Source organism: Aotus nancymaae, unplaced genomic scaffold (assembly GCF_030222135.1).
Source record: "Aotus nancymaae isolate 86718 unplaced genomic scaffold, 86718_ANA_hifiasm-v0.15.2.pri h1tg000020l, whole genome shotgun sequence".
In the NCBI taxonomy this organism is placed as follows: Eukaryota; Metazoa; Chordata; class Mammalia; order Primates; family Aotidae; genus Aotus; species Aotus nancymaae.
The window spans coordinates 14,603,532-14,616,720 of record NW_026988432.1 but is presented as its reverse complement, the minus strand read 5'-3'; the positions used below and the strand labels follow the sequence as shown (position 1 = coordinate 14,616,720).

The following is a 13,189-nucleotide window of genomic DNA, read 5'->3' as shown; positions in this document are numbered from 1 at the left end:
TAGCGCCCCGTGATGAAATGTCACACTCAACCATTAAAGACCTATTTTTAGCAAAGTCAACCACTAAGTTCTGAGCCAAATGAAAGGTCATGTGTTATCTGAGAAGCACATGTTACTGTGGTCATCAAATAGCTAATCTGGGGTAAGAAAGTATTCCATGGAAGATGCTTGTTATGAAACTAGAATGATTACTGCTATTCAGAAATATAGATAAAGCTACATAAAGGATAAGGAGAACACAAACTTAACTACATCTCAAATGATGTTTTAAACAAGTTCATTAAAGTGACATTTATGTGTGTATGTGTACGTGTGTTACGGACACTTAATATGAGATTTGCTTATTCTTTATTAATGTTGAAGAGAAACTTCCCATTTCTTTCTTCCCCTAGCCCCTGGTAACAACCATTGTGTTCTCTGCTTCTGTGACTCTGTCTACTGTAGATACCCATGTAAGTGGAATCACGCAGTATTGTCCTTCTGTGACTGATTTATTTCATTGAGCATGATGTCCTCAAGAATCATCCATGTTGTTGCATATGAAAATACTTTTAAGGTGGAGTAATATGTATGTGTGTGTGTGTGTGTGTGTGTGTATATGTACACATACACATACACACCACATTTTCCTTATCATCTGTGAATGACATTCCTTGATATATATTATTATGGGCAAAAATGTGCCCTGAGGTTTCAGTATGATGGTCCATATATCAAATGTATGATTCTAAATTGATATCATCACATCTAGCAGGGTATTGAAAAGATGGATGTTAATTTACTCCCTCACTAGTATGACCTTAAGCAAGATACACTATATTCCTAAATCTTGATTCTTCATCTGTAGAAAATACAAACAATCATTCATCTTTCACAGGGCTGCTGTGATGATTAAATGAGATAAACCACACAACACAGCACACGACACAGAGACTGATGTTCAATAAACGCTGAGCTCCCTTTTCCTTTAGTTCTCTGCTCCCATGTTAATCCAAATTTTTGGCAAGCTAATAGTTTTTATTTTTTGATATGGTTATTAGCACCATCCAATCCCATATAAACCAAAAAACAGGCTGGAATTTTTGTCTATTTGTTTGATGCTGAAACAGAAAAGTGTCTGCCCAATGGTAGTTGCTCAATAAATAGCCATTGAGTGAAACGAATGAATGGGAGGTTACAGTGGAGTGAGGTTGAATGTGAAGGTCAGTCAAATATCTTGGTGGAATTATTGGATATGTTTTTAATGAAAGAGATACATACATTTTATAATTTTCTTTCTTTTTTTTTTTTTCTGAGATGGAGTCTTCCTCTGTCACCCAGACTGGAGTGCAGTGGTGTGATCATAGCTCACTGCAACCTCTGCCCCCACTGGGTTCAAGCGATTCTCCTGCCTCAGCCTCCCTAGTAGCTGGGATTACAGGCGTATGCTACCACACTTGGCTAATTTTTGTATTTTCAGTAGAGATGGGATTTTGCCATGTTGGCCAGGCTGGTCTTGAACTCCTGACCTCAAATGATCCACCTGCCTTGGCCTCCCAAAGTGCTGGGAATACAGGCGTGAGCCACCGCACATGAGGCAGGTAAAGTGCTGATGCTGTAACAAGGAAGCTGGTTGTTATAAAACCAGATTATACTATAATGATTACTATAGTATATATTATAGCATAGAGGTTGAGGTTGGCATATGTCACGTATGACTGTGAATACCCAATCATTATGCTTATGAACTACAAAAAAAAATCTGCAGATAACTTATAAGGGCAGCCATGTTCCAAAATAATTAAGTAGCAAAACCATATAATAAAGAGAGCAGTGGTCTCACTAAATACTGCGATATTTTAACCATAAACAAAGCATTAATGGGAAAAGTCTGATCCCAAGGTCTCCTGGATCAGCAGCAGGTCAGTGACACCCAGGAGAGCAGGAACCATGGTATATAAGGCTTGCCTTGAACTTAGCTCCAGGCCATCTGAGAGTCGGCCTGGGGAAGTCCTGGTAACCTGCAAGGTCACCTCTATAGAGGAGCCGTCAGTGGCAGGCATCGCCTCTCCAGGTCTTCCAGCTTATTTTTCCATGATAGTACAGTGACATATCATTTTAGAATTATAATTCTAGAATTCTGTAGTCACATGTAGGGGGTGCACCCAACATCGGAGTGGATGGAAATCAACCAGAGTGACCCCAGAACATCAAGAAAACATCATAGTGGGAACAGAAATCTCCCTTGCTCAGAAAGCTGGGGATTAGAGCTAACTCTGCCACCAACAAGCTGTGTGGCTTTGAGAAAGTCATTGAATCTTGGTCCAGCAGGCCTTGATTTCATCATCTGGAAGTTATGGATTCTGGCCTGTTTTACCTCTACCTCCTCACTTCAGAAGTCCCATGCCTGGACTGCGGCAGCCCTGGCTGGTTTCCCTTCCCATGCCTGGCTGTCTTGAAAAAGCTGCCTGTGTAGAAACCACAGATGAGAGTGGGAGACAATAAGGAAGAAACAGTCGCTCCTTCACCTTCATTCAAAGTCCTGTGCTCACAATTGCTCACATCTGGCACACCTCAATGGCAATCACTTGCAAGCTTCAAAAACCTTGAACCTTGAAAGTGAAAGAAGGAGCTTTATCTTCAAAAGGAAAATTAAAGACCGGGAGAGGACCACTTGGGACCTTTTTATTACATCTAGATAATGGCAGGTATTATTACTCTATGCAGCAGTATGTTTTCATGAATAGACTAACACATACCCTTAGGCTGTAAAATAGTGCTTTAGGATATAACATGTTGATTCAGATACAAAATAAAATACTGTTTGTATTGTAGGCTTTTAATGAAAAGTCTAAAAACACACCTATTTAACAAACCTCTATTTTTATAGGGCCTGCCTAAAAAAGCCTGCTTTTAAAAAAATCTAAGTATGGGTGGTCTCACACCTAGAAGTGGCACAAGAATCCTTTGTCAGACGATGTGTCTTAATTTTTGCTATGGAAAATGTGGTCACCATAATTATAGCCTAGAGAAAATAAAAGGTTTTTAACATTCCATGCAGGAGGGGAATAAAAGTTTGTTAGCAACCAATAAAACTATTATTTAACCAGCTTTTAGGTACAGAGGAATCAGCAGTTAAATTATAGCACTGGACAATTCTCTATTTCACCTTATGGCTATTTGTCGAAGTCTCTTATTTCCTCCTGGAGACCTAAGCTCTTTGGGAACAAATGCCAAGTTACCTATATCCCTGTAACCTCTACCAGACCTGGTACATGGTTTGTTTTTTGTGTTCAATGAACCACAAAGAATCTTTCAGGAAAAATCACTTGAGAAATATTTCAGAGTAAGAGGAAATCAATGCATAACTTGTTTAAAAACTATTTTCTTAGGCTTAGAAATATCTCAGATATACACTTTAAAAGGTTCATTTATGGAAAAGGTTCATTTGCGTACGCTCTGAAATGAGATTTTGCCAAGAAAAGCATCAGTACTAATTAGGTATTGATGAAGAAGGAGGAGGAAGTTTAGCTAGGTAACTTAGTCACTTGGTTACTAAAACCTTCTTCTCGATGGAAAGAAACCATTAGAGATTGAGCTACTCATATTGAAGGAAGAGCTACAATGTGATCATTTCTCTCTCGGTATGGTCTTTTTTTGGCTTTGAAATAAAAAGATCAAAGGCAAATGAGCCTATTGAAAATTAACCAGAGCTGAACGCTGCATATTGTTAACATGCTCACTTAAGTCTGGCAGCAAGAAACAACTGTGCGGCCCTTTATCATATGGGATAAAATACAAAAGCCTCTATATACAATTTTTGTTTGTCAATTAAAAATAATGAGAAAAAAATTTTAAAAACTCTGTTTTAATAAAATCCTTCCAGGAAGGCTGGGTGCAGAGAAGGACCTGAAGTTTCCTGCACCGGGATGCATCATAGTTAATGAGTTTTTCTCAGCTTGGATTTCCTATATTTCTTAGATTTCTTAATTCCACAGTGCAACTGACTTTCCCCCTAACCATGAATATGCATCAGAAATTCCAATATTTTAGCAACTGAACTCCATCTTCCTGACTGCATCTCACCAGCAGAAATGGCCAAAAAAGCTCTTCTTCAAATCTATCTTCACATGTTTTGATTTCTTGAAACAGAAATAGGATGATGATAAACACAGGTGAGAGAAAATAATATCTTCCTGAAATAGGTAAGAAAGTTACGGCTTGTTGACATGTGGTTGCCAAACACATATGGATGGAAATAGATTTTAATGTGTGCCTAAGGGCTTGGATCTGTGTAAGGATGTGGCCTTCAGAGTCCAATCCAGCTAAGCCCCACCCGCCACTTCCTAGCTGTGTGACCGCTGACAGATCGTTCACCTTCTCTGAGCTTCTGTCTCCTGGTCTGAAAACGGAGCAAATGCTTGTCCCTGCTAGAGGTGTGCAGGGCTCAGACAGTGCAAGTCACAAACTTATAGCAGCACTGTGTCTGTCATGTGGTGAGAACCCACTACATGGTGGCTATTTCTGGTGTCATCTTCTGCAGCAATTTGTCCTGCTTGAATTGTGCAGGATGCAATCAAATGCCAAACTCTTCTTGCATTTTCAGTGACAATCCTTTGGTGATAGCTACCTCAGAGGGCAGTGTCTGGGAGGCGTCAGTCACTCCTACAGTTGGCTTCTGCATGTCCACATCTGCTTAATCAGGGAACAGTCACAACAGGAACAGAAAAAGGAAGGGAGAAAGGGAGAAAAGGAAAGAAAGGAGGAAGAAAGGAAGAAGGGAGGAAGTGAGGGAGGAAGCTTGCATAAGATGCTGTAATATTCAATCTCCCATCCTCATTCTTTGCCAATCATCACCAAATATTTTGAATTCAAATGAAAAGCTTGTCAGTCAGATGTTGAGGGGTGAATCCATCCCCTGTGAGAGAACATAGTTTTGTTGGCAAATGGGAGTGGAGAGTAGAAAAGAAATATAAAACAAGCAGAGACTCCAGTTAAGCTGGCCTGGCTTCCTCAGCCTGGTCTGGGATTTTCTCCACTGAAAATTTCTATGTTTTTAATATTGTGTCATAAGGTGGATTTTATTTGAGCTTTTCAGGTTATTTGGTCTTTCTTTTGTAAGAAAGTAGTTTATTTGTTTTCACAACAAAGCAGAGTGGCTTCCGGTTGAGGAAGGAGAGAACTGTGAGGATGAAGGAAGGCGGTTTCACATGACTGCTCTGTGCCCCTGTACACACACAGAGACACACACAGACACACATATACAACACATACACACACAGAGACACAGACACATGCACACACACACCATGCACACAGACATGCACAGGCACACAGAGACACACAGACACAGACACTACACAACACAGGCACACACACAGACACACACACAGACATACACACAGACATACACTACACAACACATGCACACACAGAGACACAGACACATGCACACACACAACATGCACACAGACATGCACAGGCACACAGAGACACACAGACACAGACACTACACAACACAGGCACACACACAGAGACACATACACACAGACACACACATACACTACACAACGCACGCACACACAGAAACACAGACACATGCACACACACAACACATACACGGACATGCACACAGACACACAGACACAGACACTACACAACACATGCACACACAGAGACACAGACATGTATGCACACAACATGCACACAGACATGCACTTGGCACACAGACACACACATACATGACACATGCACACAGACACAGACACATGCATACACACAACATGCACACAGACATGCACAGGCACACAGAGACACATAGACACAGACACTACACAACACAGGCACACACACACAGACACACACACAGACATACACTACACAACATACGCACACACAGAAACAGACACATGCACACACACAACACATACACAGACATGCACAGACACAGAGACACACAGACATGCACTTGGCACACACAGACACACACACAGACATACATGACACATGTACACACAGAGATACAGACACATGCACACAAACAGCATGCACACAGACATGCACAGGCACACAGATACAGAGACACACACAGACATACACACACTACACAACATGTACACACAGAGACACACAGACACATGCACAGACACATAGACACAGAGACACACACAACACACACAGAGACACACATATAACACATACACAGAGACACACACAGGCATACACGCAGACACATGTACACAGACATACACACACAGATACAGACACACTACATATGCAGACACACAGACACTGGCATGGAAACACACGGAGATGACACAGACATAAACACACAGACCCACACGTGTACACCATAGTTGGGCTCATCCCACTTCTGTGCTGTGAGTGGCAGAATCTCTTATCTCCTTTCCTTTTTCAGTCAAGAAATCCTGACATTTCCAACCACCACACATGGCGTAAATATGGCAGTACGTACCAAAACTGTAACAAACAAAACAACACACACACACACACACACACACACACGCATACGCACATGCACACGAAGGATCTTTTCAAGGCTCAGCTCATAACCTTAGCTCCAGACGTACACCTCTGACTGTTTCCGACACGTCCCTGTTTTGTTTGTTTGGGTTTATTTGCCTTCGTTCTGCAGGAAGCCTCACAGATATGACAGGGTGATTTAATTCTGCACAAACCTCACCTCCCTCAATTCTTAGAATGAAGATAGATACCACTACCGGTATTCTTAGAGTTAGACTCACACAGCCTCCCACACCAAACAGAGCGAAATAGAACCCACATTTCATTGGAATCCTTACTTTTAGGTATTTGCAGGTTTTTCTATGTGATACAGGAAACCAAATATGAGGCACCGTTGTAGATGGTGGTAAATGGGCTTCTAAAACGTTCCCAGTGGCTGGCAGAACACATCGATTTATATCCCAAAAGGGGCGCTACATCTGACCTCTTACACTTTGGAAAGGAAAGAAAGAAGATTCTAGACACTCCTTTGTCAGGTGTCAAAATTTATTCATGACAACAGATCGTCAAAGCCATCTTTGAAGGGGCTAGCAAAAGTTTCTCCCTACATTCCCAGGTATAAGACAGTCAAGAGCCAAAGATCATAGAGTTGGCAGCAGACCATGGGATGGGAAAACCAATCAAGTTTATTTTTTGTTTTGTTTTGTTTTGTTTTGTTTTGAGTCAGGGTGTTGCTCTATCACTTAGGCTGGAGTACAGTGGTGCAACCATAGCTCAATACAGGTGGGAGAAAACTCATGAACTCCTGGGAAAAAGTGATCCTCCTGCCTCAGTCTCCCAAACAGATGGGAGTACAGCATGTGCCAGCATGCCCGATTAATTTTTAAAATATTTTTATAGAGACGGGGGTCTCGCTAGGTTGCCTAGGCTGGTCTTGAACTCCTCGGCTCAAGCGATCCTCCCACCTCAGCCTTCTGAAGTGCTGGCATACAGGCATGAGCCACTGTTCCCGGTCCAAACTGAGCTTCGAATGAAGGGGTGGAATTCCTATGGAGCCACTGAATGCACTGCACCCTCAGCTCCATCAGCCCCGGGAAGTTTGAAACAAGTCAGGCATATCCTGAATCAAATGGGCAATGTGCAGGCAGGATTACAGAGCAGAAGTCAAGGGACAGGCGGGGGGTCCTCCGTCTTGATGATTCCTGCTTGTGCTGCTAGGCTGATACCCAGTTTACTGACGTATACACATAGAGACCACTCTCAATCACGGGCTGAATTTTCCCTACCAGGCTATCGACACCTTGAACATATAACAAACCATTGTGAGAAAAGTTACGTTTTTTTCACCCAATTCTGACATTTAAGACTTTCTGTAAGATGGCCAAAATGTCTTAAGACCCAAATTCCTCAAAGTCTTTCAAAAGACACTAGTCAATTCATCTTATAACCCTCCCTTTTCCCACCACCCCTAATAGAAGGTACCTGGAGTGAATCTCCTTTGTTCAATATATAAGTAAATTAAGGAGATGACTTTCCATGATTTTACTGAATCAGTGGCTCTTAAATCAATCTCTTTAAAAAGAAAGTAAATGTATTCCTTTGGCTGGGCACAGTGGCTCATGATTGTAATCCCAGCACTTTGGGAGGCCGAAGTAGGCGGATCACTGGAGGTCAGGAGCTCGCGACCAGCCTGGCAAACACGGTGAAACCCTGTCTCTACTAAAAATACAAAAATTAGCCAAGCATGGTGGTGCATGCCTGTAATCCCAGCTACTTGGGTGGCTGAGGCCGGAGAATTGCTTGAACCTGGGAGGCGGAGGTTGCAGTGAGCTGAGATCGGGCCACTGCACTCCAGCCTGGGCGACAGAGTGAGACTTGGTCTCCAAAAAAATATTCCTGCATTCATATAACATTTGTTAGAATACTGACAGCACAATTTTAGGACAATGAACTTTACTAAGATTTAGAAGACCTGGTTCTGACTCAGAACAACTGAGGCCACGTACCTAAGCTGTCTGTACCTCAGTTAACTTATTCCTAAAATGGTGAGGCCTGGACAAGATGGCTTCTAAGATTATTTTCAGCTCTAACATTTTGTGACTATATATTTATGCAGATTCTACTCATAAAAGACACGCTGTTAGATGCCACAGAGACAAACATGCAAAGACACGATCCGTACCTCGTTCTGTTGACAGTGTCACTGCTTGGCTGGATTTCCAAACTTCCATCACAGGCTACTTTGAGTAGGCATCAAATTTCTATCTTTCTTTAAATTTATGCCTCTCTTTGATGTTTAGAGGTTCTTAGATAAATGGGGATCAGTACCATATGCACAGGCTTTGCCTAAACATCTTTATATTCACCTTCACTTTGCGTGTCTTCTGCAGCTGTGGTTTTCTTGGCACCCAACACCATCAGGGGCTCTCTCAACTAGGACTGCATTGGCCTACACTATATTATTCTATAATGTGACTCAATTCTCGCCCCCGAAGTGGATTCCTTCTCCTCTCTTCTCCCTCAAGCACAGGCGTCCTGGCCCACAGCCTGCAGCCTGGGGACTGGCGACCTGTTTGAAAATCTGTGCATGTCGGACCTGTCAGCACCCAGGCTGGGGAAAGCAGGCTGGCCTTGAGCAGAACAGCTTTGCTAATCAATCACGCTTCGGGGAAGTGGGTGGTTTGTATGTGAGGCCCACTTTGCCAGGACCAAGCCCCTTACGAAAACGTCTGAGTGTGAATTAAAAGAAAGAAAACAGTCTACCTTCTGCGTCCACTGCAGGAGGGCCAGACGAGGTTTTATTTAAAAACAACGCCTCTTTTCTGAAGTCTGAAAGCAAGCCCCTGGGCTTCAAGAGAATTCCTTCTTCGAGGTGTACTAGAGATTATGATTAGGAGACGGAGCTCTCAACCCGTACGCCAATGACATGTGTAAAACAAGAGAAAACTTTAGGGAGGTTCCCTACCTATTCAGAAATTAGAAATTAACTACTTACATATTTTTAAAAAGAGCCTCCTGAGATGATACCATCTATGATTGTGATCGTACTACCAAAGCAGTTAGCAAGTTGAGCAAATGTAGGTCATTTGAAGCTAAGCCGATACAATTCAAGTCCCTACTAGTAAAATGTGGTTAATGGGACAACGCCAAGTTTATTGTCACAGGGCTGGGTATATATTCCGGCTATTACTTGCTAGTTGAGAAAAGTTAGGTAACTTTCTCTAAGCCTTTAAATACATTCATATATATGCACACACGTACACACATAATGGGGCCAATTATACTTTCAACTCATAGAGTTGTTCTGAGAATTAAGTGAGATACTAAAAGCAAACTGTTTCTATGCCGTAAACAGAACAGAAATGTAAAATATTATTATAACAACATACTTATATTTCTTCAAGTAATGTATATATGTTACTTTACTCAAAATTATTTGATTTCTATTCTAGCTTTCATGTTTACTTTTTGCTATTTTTAGGAATGAGTTTAGGAATAATTAATTCAGTCTATACATTTCCTATCTAAAGTCTTTTCACATTTTCAAAGCTCCTGCACAAGTGACAGAAAAACACAAGCTTAAAATATCTAGAGAAACAGCACCACAGAAATAAAAGAGAGAGGTAATTTAGAAGGTATTTGCCCTTTTGCCCAGCAACCTACTTCTGGTGGTACTTACCCTGCTCACATATGAACTGACTTATGCACAAGAGTATCTATTGGAGCATTATTTGCAATACCAAAAGCCTGGAAATAAACAGGTGTCCATTAACAAGGGCTGGTTAATTACTCCATGGGTAGTAATAGCCAATGATATCTACATAATGACAGCCAGTGAATTTTTCAACCTGAAGTTCCTTCCATATTGACTCGGGGCTTGGCCCCATGACCTGCTTTTGCCAATGGAACATTAACCAATGGTATGCAAGCAGAAGCTTAATAAAGCCTCCACAGTGGGGCCAACCCTTCTCTGTTTTTGGGACCCAGTCACCATACGAAGCAGCTGGGTCTAGTTTACTCAAGGCACATATTCCAACTGAAGCCAGACTTTCCCACCCACCTGTTGTGACTCAGGCCATCAGACCATCTAGCCCCAAATAATCACATCCATATGAGCAAATCCAGGCAAAACCAGCAATAAAAAAACCCTCGGCAGATCCCAGGCCAAATAGTTCACCCGTGGAATTATGACTAATAAAAGGGTTGTTGTTTTAAGCCACTATGTCATGGAGTAATTTGTTATGCAGCAATTGATAACTGACACACCCTGATATCTCCCAAACAATGCAATACTAGGAAGTATTACACTACCTAGGAAGAAAGGGAAAGGATGCAGTCTATGTACTGACATGGTGGTAAGATCTCAAGATACATTGTTAAGTTAACAGGGCAAACAGTATGCTGTCTTTTGTGTAAGAAAGGGAAATGTTTAAAACATGTATATGTTTTATTTTGCATGGAAAGACACTGGATATATACTCAAGAAATTAATAGGCCGGGCACGGTGGCTCAAGCCTGTAATCTCAGCACTTTGGGAGGCCGAGGCTGGTAGATCACGAGGTCAAGAGATTGAGACCATCCTGGTCAACACGGTGAAACCCCGTCTCTACTAATACAAAAAAAATTAGCTGGGCATGGTGGCACGTGCCTGTAATCCCAGCTACTCAGGAGGCTGAGGCAGGAGAATTGCCTGAACCCAGGAGGCAGAGGTTGCGGTGAGCCGAGATTGCGCCATTGCACTCCAGCCTGGGTAACAAGAGCGAAACTCCGTCTCAAAAAAAAAAAAGAAATTAATAGACAATGGTTCCTTATTCCGATGGAGGAGGGCATAGTGAATTGGGTAGATGGGGATGGGGGTGCTAGCGAGACTTACCAATAAACACCTTTCTAAACTGTTTCAGTATAGGAACCATCTGACTATGACCTATTCAGAAATAAGCATTTTTAAAAAGGGAAAATAAAGCTAATACAAGATAGAAATGACAAAGCTTGAAAAAGTTGAATTTCGAACTGACTATAATTCTGCTCTGCAGCCATCCTTCATCAAGAACAGCCTACTTCTGAACTGGATAATCATATGATTATCTGTACACATGGTTATCTTCCCTGCTAGATGGTATGTGCTTTAAAAGCAGGGACCATCTCTCATGCATCTTTGTCCCTTCAGCAAGTGGCAAGCATCTTGCCTGGCACAGAGGAAGGCCTTGCTCAATAAATGTTTGTTGAGTCAAAGAAATAAACAAAAACATTCGGACCTCACTAAAAGTGTCCGTTGTTAATGCTGGTGAGTTCTATGAAATCTTCAATAGCCTAGCTTCCTCTGTACACATTCTCCACACACCATCTTTCAGGAAAAGGGTGAGTATTCATTATGATCTGGGCTTGCGAATGTACTCAGAACTACCGGGGAGAGTATATACAAAAGCTAAAAGCATATATAAAAGCCATGGTGGAGAGGTTTTTTTGTTACGAGTTTAGCATTTCTAGGAAAGAGGAGACCACAGGCTTTCTTTGTAGCCCATTTCAAGAGTCTGACAGCTCTCACTGGAAATCTTCACTTCCTTTGAAATTATACCTTTCCTGCTGTGCCTCAGGCCTCTCCCTTTTCTAAGAGAGTTCTTGTCTCTATGTCTGATCCCCGTGAAAGGGCAGGCGTTTAAGGAGGTCTGGGTCCCCTTCATGGTGGTGTCCACACCTCTCCCAGGGGGATGTGCTCGGGAAGTGTGTATGCAGCACCATCTCAGCCCTGTGCCTCCTAGACTGCACCACGCAGCCTGGGGACCACGTCCGGATTCACAACAGATGATAGACGCCATGAGCAATACCCAAGCATTAAATAATTAAAGGTCTCGCCAAGGATACACATAAGAGTGGAAGCAGAGGAAGTGCACACCCTTGTCTTAAGAAAGACAGGGCTTATAACCTTCTCCCTAGAATCTCTCCCATCTTCGCTTCTCTTTCTCCATCTTTTTTTTTTAAGACGGCGTCTCGCTCTGTTGGCAGGCTAGAGTTCAGTGGCACGATCTTGGCTCACCACAACCTCCACCTCCCAGATTCAAGCGATTCTCCTGCCTCAGCCTCCTGAGCAGCTGGGATTATAGGTGCATGCCACCACGCCCAGCTAACTTTTGTATTTTTAGTAGAGATGGGGTTTCACCATGTTGGCCAGAATAGTCTCGATCTCTTGACCTCATGATCCTCCCGCTTCAGCCTCCCAAAGTGCTGGGATTAGAGGCGTGAGCCACCGCACCCAGCTTGCTTCTCTTTCTCACATCAAATGATGCCAATTCTTTAACTTTCCTAGGTTCCATTTCCCAATGCTTTTATCAGTTTCACTGTCTTCTGTGAGGCTGCATTTCCCTAAATAGGGCGGTAGGAGATGCTCCACATTTGGAGCCTCTGTAAGGCAGCAAAGGTGGAGAGCTGAGACTGACCATCCAGACTCCAGGTGTGCCTTCACCACACAGAACAACAAGCATCGCTGATGCCCCTAGTAAGTGCCAGGTGCTGGGTTAGATGCTGTTGGAGATATAGAAGGTCGAGACATCATCTCTGCACTTAAGGAGAGTGACACTGATCAGACAGGATTTAAGGAAGAGGACTCTGGCGTGGGTGGGAAGAGCACGGCAGGAGGGTTGGGGCAGGGGCACGGCCTCGGGACCAGAGTAGGTGGAGGCAGTGGGGTGGGGAGGAGGAAAAGAAGGAAGGAAGAGGCCGGTCAAAGGAA

General features: G+C 42.7%; 1 protein-coding gene and 1 pseudogene across 1 annotated transcript in view; both read right to left on the bottom strand.

The window, feature by feature from the left end:
• BCL2 (BCL2 apoptosis regulator) overlaps positions 1 to 13,189 on the bottom strand; it is a 197,115-nt gene that overhangs the window by 68,825 nt on the left and 115,101 nt on the right. The window lies entirely within an intron of this gene.
• On the bottom strand, positions 1,571 to 1,739 carry LOC135276166 (small nucleolar RNA U13; annotated as a pseudogene).